Source organism: Natator depressus, chromosome 6, assembly GCF_965152275.1.
Source record: "Natator depressus isolate rNatDep1 chromosome 6, rNatDep2.hap1, whole genome shotgun sequence".
In the NCBI taxonomy this organism is placed as follows: domain Eukaryota; kingdom Metazoa; phylum Chordata; order Testudines; family Cheloniidae; genus Natator; species Natator depressus.
The window spans coordinates 34,401,654-34,421,273 of record NC_134239.1 but is presented as its reverse complement, the minus strand read 5'-3'; the positions used below and the strand labels follow the sequence as shown (position 1 = coordinate 34,421,273).

At 42.0% G+C, this 19,620-nt stretch overlaps 1 protein-coding gene and 1 non-coding gene across 5 annotated transcripts in view; both read left to right on the top strand.

Moving 5' to 3' along the window:
- Window positions 1-19,620, top strand: part of DENND5A (DENN domain containing 5A) — a 110,726-nt gene that overhangs the window by 6,314 nt on the left and 84,792 nt on the right. The gene's annotated exons all lie outside the window — the stretch shown is intronic.
- LOC141990276 (small nucleolar RNA SNORA76) lies at window positions 6,293-6,436 on the top strand. Its single transcript, XR_012640144.1, has one exon. It is a non-coding gene; the product is annotated as a small nucleolar RNA SNORA76 (small nucleolar RNA).

Sequence of the window (19,620 nt, the reverse complement as noted above, 5' to 3'; positions counted from 1 at the left end):
ATGAAGGATGAGCTTGTGATTAAGATACAGGATTGGGAGTCAGATCTGAGGCCTCTTCCTGTAATAGACTTCTGCAGCACACTGTTTACATTTACTCATTGAATAAATAAATGTTCCTTTATCTGTAAAGTGGGGCTAATATGTATCCCTTTTGGCAAAGATGAATGTATTGGTGGGAGGTGCTGACTTGACTTCCCCAGAGGTTGAAGTAGTGTTGCCTTTTTTTGGGAATAACAGCAGTGCTGGCTTCCCACACTGCCATGACAGTGTGCCTCTATTCTGACACGAGGGATTAATTCTAAAGACGAAAGGGTATTTTGATCTCCTTGGCCTTGCTAACAAAGGTGCTGATTCTGTTATGGGGGCCTGTCTAGTAGGACTTGAACTGAGGCCACTCAGTCTGAACAGGCATCAGATGATAACTTTAGGCTGCATTTGAACTGGCTTCTATGAAAAGCTCTAGGTCTCATTAGCAGTTCCTCTTCCTCCCTCCAATCTTCCTTTCCCCAAGAAGCCTGAGTTGCTTTCTGTGTTTTAGAGTGCCAAAGAGATCTTTTGTGTCATTGGGAACTGAGGCAGACGTGCTGTGGTAGCTGATATGTAGAATAAAGAATGGGAGGTCTGATGTAAGGAAAAGCAGCTGTACTCCATTAATAGCATTTGGAGCTACAATTTATTAAGCTGTTTGTATAATACCAAACTTTTGATTGTCATGTCTGTGTTGTAGGTTAAATTACAAGTTGTGTCTTCCAAAATCTCCATTATAGAAAATGAATGACTTCTTTTCCCCCAGTACATTTTTAAAAATCCCTGTCTTAGGTGTTCAACTTCTTTGTGAAGGAAGGAGCATGCTCCATAACAAGGTGCTGGGAGTCAGGGTTTCTAGGTTCTCTTCCAAGTGCTGCAGTGGACTCATGATTTATTTATTTTTAAATTAATATTTTAAAAGTTTAGTTTCTGGAGCCTACTTTAAATAGCATAGCATGTCATATCATACTCCCCTTCTCTCTACCCTTGCTCCCCTTCCTCCCCCACCAACGTATGAAACATTGTGTAAGTGTGTTTCTGCTCCCTTGTTGATCTTTTTAAGGACCGGCCTTCCTAAAAGCGAGCAACTACAATGCTGTTATATGCACAAACTAAGAGCAAAGGTTATTCTCTTCTAAACTTTCAAACTGTAGCAAACTTGAGGGGAGTTACTTGTAATGACTGTAGGTACCAAATGTTTGGACAACTGTGGCTTTTCAAGTTGGTATTGTCCCGCTTCACTGCTCTTAGGGACTTTTCATATTAGTGCCTTTTAGTTATCTCTCACCCACAGGGTTCATGTGGCAGCAATAATGCATATGAAGTGACATTGTCAGAATCAGTTACTTATTTTTTACTGTATACAAAAAGTGTTCCTTCTGATATTTGTCACAAGAACTTCCTGGATTTGTGGCTTGCAGTCAAGTTTACAGCTATCTAAAGCAGTGGTCTCCAAACTGGGGTGCGGGAGATGATCCCAGGGGGTGCACGGCAGTAGTAGCACCGCCGGATAGCACTCCGCCGTTTTTCTCTTTGGCGGCAGCTCTGCACGTCCGCAGCAGGTCTTCTGGTCCTCTTCTGTCGGCGGCATGCCTGTGGCAGGTCACCCTGGGGGTGCGCGAGCCAAAAAGTTTGGAGACCACTGATCTAGGGTATGAAATGTTACTAAATACAGAAAAACGGTCTTAACATTGACACAAACGGTCTCAAGGTGGGGAATTTGCATGGAAAGCTGTCACGTCAGGCTTATTTCCTCTTCTTTCCAGGGAAGAGCTTTCCCCAGATGGCTATTTCTCGGGTGACTGTCGTTTTATAGGGGTGTATGGCGGGGTGGCCTCCACAGCACCCTCTTGTCAACCGCTGTGGCACTATTTACTTAGCCTCGTTTTCCCTCCTGGAGAAACTCTTGCAGCCAGTCGTGTCTCTTGGCACCATCCTGTGAGGTGCTGGTAACAAACAAACAATCGTCACAAGTAGAATATAAACAAAAAGGGGTCTGAGTGCTAGAGTGACTTAAGAGCTAGGTCTCCTGGGAAGTCTGTGGGTCTTAGATTCATAAGTGCCTCAGTAACTTTAGATAATAGGACATAGGCTTCTAAGTCACTTTTAAGTGTTTTAGAAAATTTGATCCTTTTGTCTTCACATCTGTCTGTAAGGAGAGCGGTGGTGGGAAGTTAAGAGCTACAGGAAAGCAAATTACTGTCAGTGTTGGCTACCATATGGACTTCTGCCTAGCACTGCAGTGGAATGTGCCACGTAGGCCTGGTGTGCACTGGTTAAATTTCTCCCAGAACTTGAAATGGATTTAAAATCAATTCAGCTCAACCATTTTAAACCCATTTGGAACGATAGTATAAACCAGCTGCAGATGGCCTGAACTGATTTCAAAGGCAGCGTCAGCAGAGTTTGAACTAGTCCAGTAGAAATGGTTCAGTTTGCCTGGGCCTTTGGTGGCATTATGGCTGCAACAGGTTTTAAAATTGGATAGGATTCTTGATGCAACTCCCTCGGGGCATGTCTACATTACAAAATTAAGTCAATCTAAGTTATGTCTGCATACAGATGCCACAGTAATTATATCGCTTGAGTGTGTCTACACTTTGCTCCTTGTGTTGGCAGTGCACATCCTCACTAGGAACTCTTACATCAATTGAACTGTCAGTGTGGGACATTGTAGGATAACTTTTGACAGTCAGCAACAGTTGATGTAAGCAATACAGTGTCCTCACTGACACTACATTGACGCTGACTCTATGCCTCTTGTGGAGGTAGAGTTATTAAGTTGGTGTTACAGGTGAGTTACATCAGTGGGAGCAAAATTTTAGTGTAAACACATAGGTTAACATAAGAGGTCTTGTGTTAACCTAACTCTGTACTGTAGACCAGGCTTGAGTATTGATCATGCTGTAGAGTGGTGGAGTCTTTTGGGAGGGTTAGAATAAAGAACCAATCTGTGCAGCGTTCACATGGATGGTTTCCCTTGGCTCCTTGCTGTAGAGCTGCTGCTGTCCTAACCTCCATGTGTCGTGAGTTATTTTTGCTGGGATTTTCTCTTACTCCCTTCCAAACTGCATAGGAAAGGGGAACACCTGAGCCATAGTACTTACAGCTTCCCCTCCATTTTCAGTTGGAGATGGTATTCTTCACTTTCTTTCCTAGAAACTCAGTGCTGTTGCTGTCTTAGGATGGCTGCCATATTGCAACTCTGTAGGTGGATGGCTGCTTTACACACTGGGCCTAATCCTGGCGAAGGTGGAAGAGTAAGGACATCAGCCCTTGGATAAGGGGTGAGCCAGACACTGAATGAGTGATCTTGCTTTCTTGTGAGAGTGTAAGCAGGGCCGTCACCTCCCACCAAAGGGAACTGTTTTTCCCAATTCAGTTTATGAACCAGCCCCAAACTGAGTGGCTATAGTGTGCCTGCCTCTTGGTTATTGCAGAGGCACAGTGACCCCTGCACTGTTTTGCACCATGGAACTGTCCCTGGCATCTACCATTGTGCCTGATATTATGGTATACCTTGTTCTCTGGTTCAGCTGAAGGAGGGGTTTAGCTCATAGTCTGTTAGTTCTTTAGGAGGATAACTGTCATGGCTCTTACCTAGAGAATGATAGGTTCTTATGGGAAGTGTATTCATACTTTTCTTGTGGTGATGGGGGAGGGGGAGAAAGAGCAGTGAAGTTTAATTATTAATATTTCTGTGGGTAGTTCTGAGTATTTCATCCCTAAAAGCATTTTCCAAATGCTAATCCTTACAAACATCTCTTTGAGGGGGGAGAGACACGTTTACTTCACTGCACAAGCAAGATAACCAAGCTTGAGATTAAGTGGTTTGTCCAAGGCCACAGGGGGATGTCTGTATCAGAGTTAGTAGTGTATTAGAATTTGGCAGTTCCTGGCTTCCAGTCCTATGCTTGGACCAAACCACTTTGAGAGATACAGGACTAGAATGTCCAACTTGCAACTAAGCTCTTACAGGGTCTTCTAAAAATAAGCAGTTTTAAATTTTTAAAAGTCAGGTAATTCAGTGAGTTTCCTGAGAAAATTATTTTGGGGCCTTACATAACCTCAGACTGACTAAGGCAAAAGTACTCTTATCTTGGTCAAGAGCACTTCCACTTCCCTTTTTAAATACTGAAGTGAAATTGACCTGCTTTGGCAATCTGTGCTGCATTGCAAGTGTGCTAGAGGAACTCAATTGCTGAGATAATCTTATCTGTAACTTTTCTATGTGTTGGGGGCTGGAAATGGGATATTGACACTGTGGCTCTTGATTGTAGAATTTGTTTCCAACACTGCTCCAACTAAACTGGAGTTTGTTGACCTACATGAAATGCTCCAAGGATTTTCTATTCAGGGTTTTCCTAGGTAAGTAGAGTCCTTTGTGTGCACATGTCTGGGATGGGTAGTTGGAGGATGTCACTGTTTCAGTGTTTACTGCAGCTGTATTCCTCCTCCCTGGTCCCTTGAGGGCACCAGCTTAAGGTTTTCATCTCCCAGACATCACCTCTCTTGGGTGGAGACATGGGTTCTGTTCTTTCTGGGGTTTTAAAGCTGCACAGCTGCCTGCTTTACACTGATATATCCCCAGTAAGTCTAACCGTCAGCACCTCTGCATTGCTTTCCTTTTGAGGACTATGAACAGTGTATTGCCAGCAGTTACAAGTTACCATGCAGCTCTTTCTAAGCAAAGAGAGTTATTCTTAAGGTAAAAGCATAACAGAGAGAACCTGTTTAGCCTCCCCCCACAAAAAAAACCCAATAAGAGTTCCTATATGCCAGCTAAAGAGTTTACCAGCAGTCCTGTGGGGCCCCAGTAGGTCAAAACCTTTCTAATCCTTGCCCAAGGGTTGGCACCCCCCTTATACAGAAGGGCCTGTCTGTTTGCTGGATCAGAAAGAAGGCCCTGAATCAGTTTACACCCAGCCATTTTATAACAAAGGCCCTTTCTTTGTCTGTTGGTCTTTGGAAAACCCAGTTTGAACCAGTATATTAAAGCCTCTGCAGGGGGTGTACCTCTCCGGAGGAGTGGCGATAAACCTTCCCGTTGGAATTTCATAAGATTCCCGGCCTGCAATGATACACAAGCTTAATACAATATGGTCCCCGAAGATATTACATGCTGTTGCAATATCTGTCTGTTGCCGGGCGATGACTCACCAGGGCAGGGCCTCCTGTCTGTCATTCTGGGAATTAGCTCTCCCAGCAAGGAACACCCTCTGCAGGCCGGTGTCTCACCTGCCGCTGGCCCCTGTGTCCCTCCCGGACCCCGGTGCCCTTCTAGATTAGGGTTCTGCCCCTGGCAGTACCCCCTCAATCTGAGTCTCCCATCCCAGGGGAACCCCCAACCCCCTATCCCTCCCTTGCCTCAGTGGCTACTGCCAGTCATCATCTAGCCCCTGCTCCCTAGGGCAGACTGCAGTCTATGAGCCACTCATCATGGGCAAGGGGGGTTGGACCAGCTGCCACTGCCTATCTCTGGGTTGCCCCTCTGCAGCCCCAGTACCTTTTATAGGCCTTTAACTCGGCCTGCAGTTTTGCTAGGCTGGAGCTCCCCAGCTCCCTCTGCCCTTCCCCAGCACTGCTCTAAGCTAGGTACCCTTCTCAGGTCCCTGGCAGCCAGGTCCTTCTCTCCCAAGGAGAGAGAGAGACTGAGTCCTTGTTGCCCACCGCCCTCTTGTAAGGGTCAGCTGAGCCCTGATTGCACTGGCTACAGCTGTGGCTGCTTTCCCAATTAGCCCAGCTTTCCTTGCTGCAGCTCTCTCTGGGGCTGCTTTATTCCCTTCCAGCAGGAGCGGGGTTACCACCACGCTACACTCTCATGGTGGGCCTGCGGAGAGTTTTGTACATGCTTAAAAGAATTGTGACACTTACTGTAGATGTGTATAGAAATCATCATTGCCTCCAGGAAATGGAAATCAGGTGGTTTCTGTTCTGAAGATACTAACTCTGTTTAACATTGGCTGGCTTTGGGTTAGTTTGTAGAACTGAGCTAAAAGGAAGGTCTCTAATAGCAGTGCTGATATATTCTTGCCCATAGCTAGGGCTCTACCAAATTCACAGCCATGAAAAATGTGTCACGGACCGTGAAATCTAGTTTCCCCCCCCATGAAATCTGGTCTTTTGTGTGCTTTTACCCTATACTATACGAATTTCATGGGGGAGACCAGAGTTTCTCAAATTGAGGGTCGTGACCCAAAAGGGAATTGCAGGGGGCTCACAAGATTATTTTAGGGGGGATTGTGGTATTGCCACCCTTACTTCTGCGCTGCCTTCAGAGCTGGGCAGCCAGAGAGTGGCGGCTGTTGGCTGGGCGCCCAGCTCTGAAGGCAGCGCCCCACCAGCAGCAGCGCAGAAGTAGGGTGGCAATACCATACCATGCCACCCTTACTTCTGCGCTGCTGCCTGCAGAGCTGGGAGGCCGGAAAGTGGCGGCTGCTGACTGAGGGTCCAGCTCTGCAGGCAACAGCATAGAAGTAAAGGTGGCAATACCACACCATGCCATCCTTCTGTGCTGCTACTGGCAGTGGTTCTTCCTTCTGAGCTGGGCTCCCGGTCATCAGTCACCACTCTCCAGCTGCCCAGCTCTGAAAGCAGCACTGCCGTCTGCAGCGGCACAGAAGGAAGGGTAGCAGTATTGCAGACCCCCCTACAATAACCTTGCAACCCCCCACAACTCCTTTTTGGGTCAGGACCCCTACAATTACAACACTGTGAAATTTCAGATTTAAATAGCTGAAATCATGAAATTTGCTATTTTTAAAATCCTAGCACCATGAAATTGACCAAAATGGATCGTGAATTTGGTAGGGCCCTACCCATAGTGGAGGAAAAAGGGTGCCACTATAATCAGAATGTAGAAATGGTAACAGAAGCTGCATACAGTTCTCAGGATTCTTTTGATTTAAAACCCTTTGCCTTGGTAAAGACAGGTTCCAGTGTCTCCATCTAAAGAACTCACATTTTTAAATCCCTCCCTAAAAATAAAAATTTCTACAAAACGTAGATTTTAAGTTTTTTAAATTTTTTTTATAAAAGTGCCCATTCACTGCTGTGGGTGCTGTGCAAGCAATGAAAAACTGTTTCAGAACAACCCACCATCCTCAAAAACATAGTTCTTCATATAGTCGCTCCAGAACCTAGTCAACTTCTTCCTGCTTGCTGACTGGCTGCCTCTCTGTTTCCTTGAAACCATACAGGAAAATGTAACAAAACCCCCTTTTGTGACCTTGTGCTATAAGTAAGCAGATGTGTGTTCTAGTCTAGTCTTTTCTATGTAGATTCTTATACTGTGGTCTTCACTATAGTGTCATCCTTCCAGTAACATATTAAGCAATGTGAATAACATCTGTCACGTTTGTTCTCTCATCCTTTCCCCAGGGGGAGAAGTGTGTGCAGGGGTGTGTCTTTTATTTAGGAGGTTTTTTATACTGTACACATGTTGCTATATGTTTGTTAGAGAAGACAAGGTCAAAGCAATGTCCCTAGCACTTAAAGCGGAAGTCGGTGAGGTTTGTGATGGTCCTTAGTTCTTACAGGATTTCCTTCCACAGTCGTGGGCCGGCTCCCGAGAAAGGTCTGTCTCCCGCACAAATTCACAACTGTATCCTTATTGTAGAGACTTCCGTTGTGTCAGAGGAGTGATGTTGTCAGCCACAGTGATCATCTCTCATCAGGCCAAATTCTGATATCTTTACTTATTCTGCAAGTAATCCCATTGACTTCATTAGGACTACTTGCAGAATGAGTTACCCTGAATCTCAGTTCATAGCATCAGAACAGCATATATTTGTGCCAATTTTTTTTGAAAAAGTCACTTTCTCAAAAAGGAAACTCTCTAGCGATTAAGTAAACAGGTGAAAAAGTATACAAAATCAGTTAAAATGGCAACGATTAATACTTAAAGCTTCAACTTTTCTATTACTCTTAATGTCTGAACTTATGTAACCTCCCTCCAACCACTGAGCCACAGAGGAAAGGAGCTAGCAGATGTAAATTGTGTGCACTACAGCAAGCATGCTCAATAGGCTGAAGTCAAGATTCCCTGGTAGTTGGAGGGAGGAGGAGCTGTCAGTCAGTTGGTTGAGCTCTCCCAGAGCCCCGTCATCTTAGAGATCCTTGCAAAGACAGAGGACTAGTTTGGATATATGGGAAAGTATATTTCTGGTTTTGTTTTTATGATCTACTATGAAAGTACTGAAACTTATGACAATGCACTGATTAGCTGTTGAGTTTGAAGTGATTTCTTTGGCTCACACTATAGCGGAAAACCTTAACTATGACCTCAGAAATATAAACCAACGTTTAGTCAGTTTCCTAGTATGCAGGTATCCATATTCCAAATTAGCACTCTTGTTGGCTGCACACATAAGGACTATGTTTTAACTTTGGGCTGCTTGGTCAGGGTTAAGTGACAGTGGGGCAGGATTACTATTACAGTCTTTAGGATGCAAAAAATTCCAGGTATTAAGTTACAAATATGAGACTCATACAGTAGATGAGACCTTAATAGTCAGTAATAAAACCAAGGCTGTTATAATAAAATGAGTACCTGTGGTCCTTAATAAAATATTCAAATATAAATAATATGTTGCTGTTCTTCTGAAGACTGAGGCTGGAGTTTTTCAAAGAGGCCTAAATCCCAGTCTCGGTACTTAACTAATTGATCTGATTTATTGTTACCAGTTCAAAGTTTATTAGACTTAATGATTTCCCAAAAGGAGGAATAACTGCAAGCATAGAATGTGAGTGTTCTAGAGTAAAAATTGAAAGAATTAGTTTTTTTAGCATGTCCAGGGTGAATGAGAGAGGAGGAGGAAAAAAGTGTTGAATGAAAGATAGATGTGGTTCTGTCTGAGGAGAAAGGGTTGAAGGAAGGAAGGAAACGAGTCATAATTTGGACCCAAAGTTGTCCATCACTGTAATGGCTCTTTATTTACAGATCTGGCAGCTGCAACTTTGGTTGAATCTTGGTTTTGTTCCATGAATCCTTGTTTAACAGTTGCATTTCTTACTCCAGCTACTGCCAAGCCTTGGATGCTGTTTCCTGTTTTTATAGCTTTCACAATAACATTGCTAAAGAAATAAGCAAAGGATCTTGCTAGCCTTCAGAAGCAGGTGTGAGCTTGGCTGTATATCAGTAAGGGCTTCTTCTAACTATAATGCTAGATTGCGTTAAAACACAACCCTGAGGAGTCATTTTAACTAACATGTTAAACTTGACTTTGCAGCCAGTGTAGGCAGGGACCAGTTATGTTTAACATTGTGCCAGCTGGTCATGGTAAACCTGTGCTACCATTAATACGACTCCTCAAGGTAGTGTTTTAGCACAACTTAATCTACTAATGAAGATAGACCTTAAATGACTTAAACGTTGCTTGTTTGTTTGTTTTTTTATGTCCACCCTCCCCCCCCCGCCCCGCCCCCACAAAAAAAAGAGTAACTTGCTGAGTGAATCAAACATATAGGCTGAAATAGTACGGACTTATTAGTGACCTGATCATCAGGTTTGAAATAATCATAAAGCCTGGAACCACAGGTTCAAATCCTGTCAGGATCTACTCTGACTGTTATTCTTCTGAGGGCTGGGCAATACAGATGAACATGGTTTTGTTGCGTGGGACTTTCTGATGAGGCCTCTAACAGAGGTACTGTCTGCTCAGGTCTGAGAGAATATGTATCCTGTTCTGGCCAGAATATCCCTTCTCCTTGTGTAATGGGCTGTGCCCCCCTTGGGCCCCACCAATTATTGGAAACCTTTTAAAACACACCAAAGGGTGTTTGACAATATCCATACTATGCATATATGCTAATTCATAATTCTGGACAAGAACCTCTGAGCTTCTCTTTTCTCTCTATCTTCAGAGACTTTATCATACAAGGAAGTTAAAATAGTGGAAAGGGTTTGGTGAATATAAAATTATTAGACCTATATTTAGAAATTATTTTCTAATGTAGGGACCTGATCCTATAAAGATTTATGCACATACTTAATCCTACATTAGTAAATCTTATTGAAGTCAGTGGAAGTAGTTTGAGCTTAACATTGCACTTTCATGTAGTCCTGTTGACTTGATTGCATAAAATTAAGTCTGTGCATAAGTGTTTAGCAGACCTGGGGCTTAAGTTCCTGCGACATGCCAGGGCACAGTCAAGACCAGTGCGGGCAGTGTCACGCCCACCCAGCAACTTCAGGTACCTTACAATGCCTTGCTGAAGTAGCTCCCACCTGGGCTGGTCACAAACAGCCTTCCAGCATGCAGGCCAAACCCTGAGTGTCTGTGTGTAACTGCAGCCTGCCAGCTACATCCTGGCTCTCACCAGCCTGGGTTATGCTGCAGGGTTACTCCAACACACCCCGAGTGCTGGATCTGTATGTGCTGTACTGCACAGCTCTCTCCTGGGCAGAACAAATATATTAAGTCCCTTATTCCCTTAAGGGAATAATATGCCAGTTTATTACTTAAATGAAGTTATCCAGACAATTAAACACATTTGATTAGATAAAACAATAAAACAAGTTTATTAACTACAAAGAGATTTTAAGTGAATACAAGTAATGAGGCATAAAAATCAGAAACAGGTACAAGAAAAATAAAGATAAAACACTTACTAGTGTCTAACCTAACTGTATCAGATTCAAGCAAAATTTCTTACCACATGCTTCTGGTAAGGTTATTGACCAAACTCTTCATGTCAGGACCCTACCCAAAGTCTAATGGTTGTTTTCCTTTTTCTTAGGTGCAATGCCAGAGTTACATAGAGGAGTGAGAGGGGGTGTCTTGGGGTGTTTGCCCCTTCTTTTTATAGTTTCAATCCCCCTCATGAAAAACATTTCCAACTGGGAACTAGGAGACAGAGTCTGTGTGGAAGGATATTCCCTGAGGTTTTTTCCCACCTATTTGAGCTTCCCTTGTTTTCCCTTCCTGGTTGATTACTCTGTTTAAATGTTTAAATGCAAATTAAGAGAAACATACATTCCTTTGTTCAAGACAGGCCTGTTTGATCAGTTTGGTGCTGCGTGAGTTTTGAACATGTACTCTTGACATCATACTGGGGAATCTTAAAACTTCACATTATTACAGTGTTGCCACACACATTTTATCTGGACAATACAGACCAACAAATTATGAATTTTCAGATGATACCTCACATGGCATACCTTGTACAAAGATTATTACAGTAGTGTGTAGGGTGTGAATACAGAGATGTATTCAGTCACAGTTCTTACCTGTGCAGAAGTAGTGAGTTGAACCTATACATGCTGATCAACAAAACTGAGCTAGAAGAAAGCTGGGTCTGTATTTAAAGAGGGTAACTAGGTGTGCTTCATGCCCTCTGTTGAATTTATCTTGGATTTACTTGTATCTGAGTGGCTTCTAGTTAGTTTAATGCTCCTTGAAAAATCTTTTCTTGTAGGCATTCCGATAGATTCAAACAGGCCTGATGCTTGGTTAGCAAAAGCTTGAAAACGAGATATAGGATTTTAAGTATATCTGAAACCTAACACTGGTTGTTCTTTTTGGGGGATTAGAAGAAAACTTTCTGTGGGCTGTCTTTGAAAACACCTGAAAGCAAGTTTTAAATACACTTAACCAGTTAGCAAAGACAGGACCTATCTTAGACCTGGACTAAACTAGGAAATTAGGTCAGTATAACTACATCGCTCCGGGGTGTGAAAATCCCCACCCTGTATGACACAGTTAAACCAACCTTACCTCTGGTGTAGACAGCACTATTTAGATGGGAGAATTCTCCCATTGACTTAGCCATCGCCTCTCGAAGGTGGAGTACCTGCCTTGACAGGAGAAGCCCTTCTGTTGGCATAGGTATTGTCTTCACTGCAGTGTTTTAGGTGTAAACAAGACTTTAGGGTTTTATACTGCTGCCTATCACCATAGCATCTTAATGCCTTCTGAGTAAAATCAACAGCAATTCTGAAGTCCGTAGTGGACTTCATGGAGCCTCTGGCAGTCTCCTTTTTGTAGTAAAAACTCAGTTTGGGGATAGGACTTTGTATGTGTTTTAGATTTTATTAAGTTCCTTTAATATGTTGGCCGGGTGGGGGGTGGGGGATTGGTTGGGATTTTTTTTTTTTGAGTAGAAGTGGGATGGTGTCATGGGGGGGGAATTCTTATGGTTGGGACAGGCTTCTTTGAAGAGGAACATACTACTAGAAAATCTCGCATCTTTACAATTTGCATTTGATCCCAAAATTCTTCAAACATATGCAGCACCTCTGAAATGTAACCGCTTCTGGAAGAAAACCAGATTATTTTTTTTAAAGTCTAAAATGGACCATTAGATCATCTAGTCTGAACAGCTGTATAATACAGGCCATAGAATTTCATCCAGTTACTTCTGTATTGAGCCCAATAACTTGTTTGAGTAAAGCATATCTTCCAGAAAAGGTATCCTGTTTTGGTTTGAAGACCTTAAGAGAGAGAAAATGCACCACTTCCCTTGGCAGTTTGTTCCAATGGTTAATCAACCTTAGTGTTAAACATTTGTGCCTTATTTCCAACTGAACTTGTCTGACTTTAACTTCCAGCCACTGGTTCTTGTTATACCTTTCTCTGCTGGATTAAAGAGCCCTTTAGTACCTGGTATTTTCTCACCATGAAGATTACTTGTATACTGTAGACACTTCTTGATCTTTTTAATAAACTGTGACTGGATATCTGGAGGGGCCACACTGAAAATGCCATGCTCAGGGCAGACTGCAAGAAATAGGGCAGACAATCCCCCAAAATGGTGGTTTATTCTATAATTAGATTCACCAAGCCAGTAATAAAAGTGCTTCTGCAGTACCACCCTGGTTAACCAGAAGCCAAACAGTCCCCTTTTGGCATTCCAGTCCCTGGCTCCCATCTAGGCAAACAGATCTAAAGTAGTGATAGGTTACCGAAAACCCTGTTCACCAGACTTAAAGTTCTGCCAATTCCAAAGCATCAGACACTTACGTTCAGGTCAATATATTTTTCAGATCTTACCCAAATATTACACTGTCATGCAATCCTTAGTAAACTCACTAGAGATTTATTAAGAAAAGAGTTATTGAAGGTTAAGGAATCGTATACATATAAGTGATTTTCATTGTTCATAAAACAGGTCATAGCAGTAATGTTATATCTGCTGGCTTGTAAAAGTCTCTTTGGAATTATCCCAACAGTTCAGAATCCAAAGGCAGCTTAGATGTAAAGTCTGTTAGTCTTTCCATATTTTTTCTAAAGTATTCCAAATAATACTTGGAAGATCTCAATCCCATGGCTTGAACTTTCCCAGTTCAAAGTTCAGCAGATGAGAGATGACAGGATCATGCCCCAGATCCAGTATTTATAGCTCTCTAGCAGGCTGACAAGCCTCCTCACAATAATTGTCACAGCAGGGCTTTCCTCCTCAGAAGAATAGGCAATGCAGATAGTTTGTGGACCTTTGCTTTGAAGTTAATCTTCTATTTCCTATTCATACACAGGTAAACTAGTTACACTCATTTACATAGGGCAATTAGCCGGTCCTCCATTATAACAGATAGTTGAGCTGAAGACAGTCTAGATACGGGTACCCGCATGGCCCCACAATATGCCAACATTTTTATGGCTGACTTAGGGGAAGAGAACTGAGGAAGCGTTGTTCTAACACCCCTACTCTACTTACGCTACACTGATGACATCTTCATCATCTGGACCCATGGAAAAGAAGCCCTTGAGGAATTCCACCATGATTTCAACAATTTCCATCCCACCATCAACCTCAGCCTGGACCAGTCAACAAAAGAGATCTACTTCCTGGACACTAAGGTGCTAATAAGCGATGGCCACATAAACACCATCCTGTACTAGAAACCTACTGACCGCTATACTTACCTACATGCCTTCAGCTTTAATCCAGACCACATCACACGATCCATTGTCTATAGCCAAGCTCTAAGATAGAACAGCATTTGCTCCAATCCCTCAGACAGAGACAGACACCTACAAGATCTCTGTCAAGCGTTCTTAAAACTACCCACCTGCTGAAGAAACAGCAATGAAGAAACAGATTGACAGAGCCAGAAGAATACCCAGAAGTCACCAACTCCAGGACAGGCCCAACAAAGAAAGTAACAGAACGCCACTAGCTGTCACCTTCAGCCCCCAACTAAAACCTCTCCAGTGCATCATCAAGGATCTACAACGGAGGTGGGCAAACTATGGTCCGTGGGCCACATCCGGCCCACGGGATCCTCCTGCCCGGCTCCTGAGCTCCTGGCCCGGGAGGCTCACCCCCAGCCCCTCCCCTGCTGTTCTCCCTCCCCCACAGCCTCAGTGCACCATGCTGCCGGTGTAGTGTATTAAACTGCTCTGCGTAGGAATGTGATACTGGTAGCAGTTACGGAGAGCAATTTACTACACTACACTGGTGCAACGCTCTGGGCGGCCGGGCAACGCTCTGGGCGGTGCAGCTGTAGCGCCGCCAGCCACCAGTGCTCTGTGCTGTGCAGTAAGGGGGCAGGAGGGGTTGGATAGAGGGCAGGGGAGTTCGGGGTGGTGGTCAGGGAGCAGGGGTGTGGATGGGGTCGGGGTGGTCAGAAGGTGGGGAATGGGGGCAGGGATCCTGGGGGGGGCAGTCAGGAGGGGGGGTTGGATGGGGTGGTGGGGGGCAGTCAGGGCACAGGGAGCGTGGGGGTGTGTGTGAATGGGGTAGGAGTCCTGGGGAGGGGGGGCCGTCAGGGGGCGAGAAGCAAGCGGGGGCAGATGGAGGTGGGGGCACAGCCTCCCCTATTCTGCCCTCCATACAATTTCTGAAACCTGATGTGGCCCTCAGGCCAAAAAGTTTGCCTGCCCCTGATCTACAACTTAACCTGAAGGACGATCCCTCACTCTCACAGATCTTGGGAGACAGGCCAGTCCTTGCTTATAGACAGCCCTCCAACCTGAAGCAAGTACTCACCAGCAACCACACACCACACAACAGAACCACTAACCCAGGAACCTATCCTTGCAACAAAGCCCGTTGCCAACTGTGTCCACATATCTATTCAGGGGACACCATCATAGGGCCTAATCACATCAGCCACACTATCAGAGGCTTGTTCACCTGCACATCTACCAATGTGATATATGCCATCATGTGCCAGTAATGCCCCTCTGCCATGTACATTGGTCAAACTGGACAGTCTCTACGTAAAAGATTAAATGGACACAAATCGGACGTCAAGAACTATAACATTCAAAAACCAGTTGGAGAACACTTCAATCTGTCTGGTCACTCGATTACAGACCTAAAAGTCGCAATTCTCCAACAAAAAAAACTTCAAAAACAGACTCTAACGAGAGACAGCTGAATTGGAATTAATTTGCAACCTGGACACCATTAAATTAGGCTTGAATAAATGAATAAAGACTAGGAGTGGACGGGTCATTACACAAAGTAAACACTATTTCCCCATGCTAATTTTTTTCCCCTACTGTTACTCACACCTTCTTGTCAACTGTTTGAAATGGGCCATCCTGATTATCAATACAAAAGTTTTTTTCTCTCCTGCTGATAATAGCCCACCTTAATTGATTAGTCTTGTTACAGTCTATATGGCAACACCCATTTTTTCATGTTCTCTGTGTATATATATCTTCCTACTGTATTTTCCACTGAATGCATCCAGTGAAGTGGGTTTTAGCCCATGAAAACTTATGCCCAAATAAATTTGTTAGTCTCTAAGGTGCCACAAGTACTCCTCTTTTTTTTAGATTAATATTAGTTTTCTGCAGTGTCTTACATCTTTGATTTTCAGGTTAACTGAACACAGTGGCACACATAATGTAAGGCAATTAAGACAGAAAGGATTTAGCATCTAAAAGCTAATTGGATTACATTGGTAAACTTCTAACAAGATATAGGTAAACGCAGACAAATACACTTAGCAACTATTCTTTGATTCTTATCAATACAAAGTGATTGAGTTGGGGATTGCTAGCCTAATGAACGTTTCTTTGATACTCATACATAAGTGGATTGTCTTGATTACAATTGCAATGCCTCATGTTAAATTTTGATGGAGTCATTCATACATCAGTTAGCTGATCTGTCAGTGTCACAAAAAACTAAACAGAGTAAAAGTCCTTAAATCTTTCACTGTAAAGTGTTTTCTCCAGGTCTTGCATCACTTTTGTGGTTCTTCTCTGCACCCATTCTCTGCACCCATCCACTCTTCTCCATTTTTTCAACACCCTTTTAAAAACGTTGACACCAGAAGTGGATGCAATATTCCAGTATCTGTCTTGCAAGCCAACTGTAACTATATTTGGTCTGTGGATTATAGGGCAGGAGCAGTTTGTAGGTTTATTACTTATAATAATCTTATGGGGTTGCAATTATTCTCCCTTTATGAGAAGAATTTCTTAAGTCTTTTTGTATGTTCTCTGAATTCTATTGTGGGTTGAATCAAGACTCCCACTATCATTCTTGCCTGAAGCTGAATTTAGAATAAATACTTCATTGTTAACTGCCAGTTCCCCATACAATACATTATCTGCATTTTGGAAGTAATTTTGAAATTCATATTTGATACCTGTGTGTAATCCTGTTTGACTGTGCAGCATGTTATATTATAATGCAGTTTCCACCCAAGAACAAGAATTAAGAAATCAAAAGGGAGTTATTTTTATGTTTACTTTCGTTTTAAATATGTCCATGTACACTGCACTGCAGTTTCTTGGAAGCAGGCTAGAATTATCGTAGAACATATGATAAATTAGTGTATGTATTTGAAATTATCTTAACTTTTATGAGTAGTATTTGTTTTTATAGATTGCTTTGAATTAATGTGTGCATTGCCGAGATGTGTTCTCTCTGGCACTCAGACGCTAAGGGCTAGATTGTGACATAGATTGCATGGTGCCATGGGTGAGGAAGACTACCACCCCTACATCCTTGCACAGGTTCCCTGGCCTAGACTTTGGGTTTGGAAATGTAGTAGTAAGTGGGTGTGGAGAGTGTGTAAGGGGAGTTGATGAAGCCTCAGCTCTACTCTGCCAGTGTGCTGGCCAGCACAGCTGAGCCAGCACTTGGGGTGTCAATTGCTGCTGCTGCAGACCACCAGCAAATCACTCCATGTTCTTGTTTAATTTGTTGCATTATATTTAGTCAAAGATTAACAGCCAGGGTGGATAACAATCAGTGATTTAAAATAATAATTAAAAAGAAGTCTGATTTTTTTTAAATTTAAATTGTTTTTTTTTGAAAAAAGGTTTTTTCCTCAAAAAGCATATCTAAAGATAGATACATTATAGATCAAAGATATCTCATCATGGAATAGGGATTATAAATTCTAATTCTATAGTATGAGACAATATATTCATGTAATGTTGAAGAAAAGTTTTGTAAATGAGTTTCAATAGTTTATGGATTAGGGACCAAATTTTATGGGGTTCCATGGGCTTCTGTATAGATTATTTAGGTTGATCTTTCTATCTATCCAGTGGGACTCAGTGCTCAGTCTAGAAGATACCACGCGATGCTTAGTTTTGCAGTTCTCAGACTGTGGATTTGTCTCTCCAGAGGTAACATGCTTAACAGCAAAAATGTTTTTAAATAAATAAATAATATATAGAAGTGAGAAGTAACAGACCTCAACTCTATTGTCCCTCTGCAAATTTGTGTACACAGAATCAATCCCTTACCTCTCTCTAAAAGTGCAAAGTTTCAAAAAGTTCAATGAATAGAAGATTGTTGGGAGTGGAATAAATCTGGACAAGGAGAAGAAGTCTGGAGATAAATGTGAGAAGCGAGGGACATATGCTTCTTTTGTGAATATATTATATGTTTGCTGTTGAAGAAAAAAAATCCAGAATACATAATGTTGTTTACTTAAATAAAACATTTTAAATGTCTATCTGGTGATGTTCTCTTAATACAGCATGGCAAGAAAATCCTCCAAATATTAATGATTAACTTGTTGAATTGGAGATAGTTCACCTCCCAATGACTTCATAAATATCTGCTTCAATTACCTTTGGTAAATGAAATAACCAACCAAACACTCATTCATTTAGCTGTAAAACTAATCTGAAAAGTTTTGAAAATAAATCACTGGTATAAATAAATAAATCAAAATGGTATAGTGTGTACCTTCTAAAAATGAAACCTACATCTATCACCGAGTTGTGAAGAATATGTATTAAGAACCAACAAGAATGTACTTTTAAGTAGAAAACCATGATTAAATAAAGTCTTCCCGACTAGTGATTTAAATCAAATCCACCCTGTTAACAGCCTTTAAGATTTTTGCATAATTAATCTATTTTAATATCTGATGTCTTAATGAGGGGAGCATCGGTCTTTATACCAGATAGGATTCATATAAGCATATGTCAAAATATAAACTTGATGTTTCGATAACCTGCTACATTCAGTATGACTTATCATTAAAAAATGGAGTACATAATGTAAATGTACATCAAGACTGAATGAGCTGGATCAATAATATCCTGTATCATGGCCATTTAAGAAAAGAAATGATGCTTGGCAGATAGCGAAAAGCGACAAATTATTGAATCAGAAAATCAATACGCTTAGTTTCTGGCTGTCTTTGTAATTGTTTTGAGCAGCTCAGACTCTGTACTGGAGCCAATAAACAAATGAAGGTGGCACTGTTAATGATTCTTTAAGGTCAGTGTATCATGATCAATCAAACTTGCTTGTATTTTTACAGGCTTCTTTTGGTTAATAAAGGGCTCCTCTCCAAGTTTACTGTTCCTGCAGTAGGGGGTGACAATGGAGCTTTACGATGCTTCCTCTCATATCCCCTTCAGAGGTTGTTCTGAGTACTATGTTCCTGTGCAGTTTTCACAGTCTTGCACAATTTAAGTACAAGAATAGTAGCTCTGCAGTAAAAGGCTTTTATAAATTCCTCAAGGTGGAAATTGTTGACAAACAAGTTGGTTTGTGTGGTTTTTTTAAAGGCAGGTTTCCTGTTTACTTACAAACATTTTTAACATTTCCTTTCATCCTCACCCTGTTTAAAGACAAATGTGCTCTATGAAAATCGACTATTTTATAATATCTAGTGTTGAAAACAGAACCCGAAACCTGCCAGGGTAGCATGTGGGCTGCAAAGATTAAGTGATTGTGTTAAAAGCAGGAAAGAACCCCCTTGCGAACATATTTTCGTTTTTTTTTAACAAGAAAAACAAATGGTTAGGAAAAAACAGATCCGTAAAACCATAAAGTTTTCCTTGGAAGGGATTGGCACTGGAAAAGGTACAGGTAATAATTCCTGTCCAGATAATATAACTGGACCCATATAAGTTACCTAGATGCATTTAATATAATTAGCATGGTTCAGATCTACTGTATATAATTTAGGCTTTTCTGCATTATAATTAACTAATTTTGTAACCATCTAGTCACAGGGTTGTCACAAATGAATTGTGCCCATATACAAAATAGTTAATATACTGTACAGTTAATAATAGTGGCCGCTAACCATGCAACGTCCTAGCCAATGACTTCCTGTAAATAGGTGGTAACTGGAACTGTTGGAAAAATGAATTGGTGAAAATGTTTGAAGTTTTCCGTTTGCAAGGTTTGAAATAGACTCATTGTCCATTAATG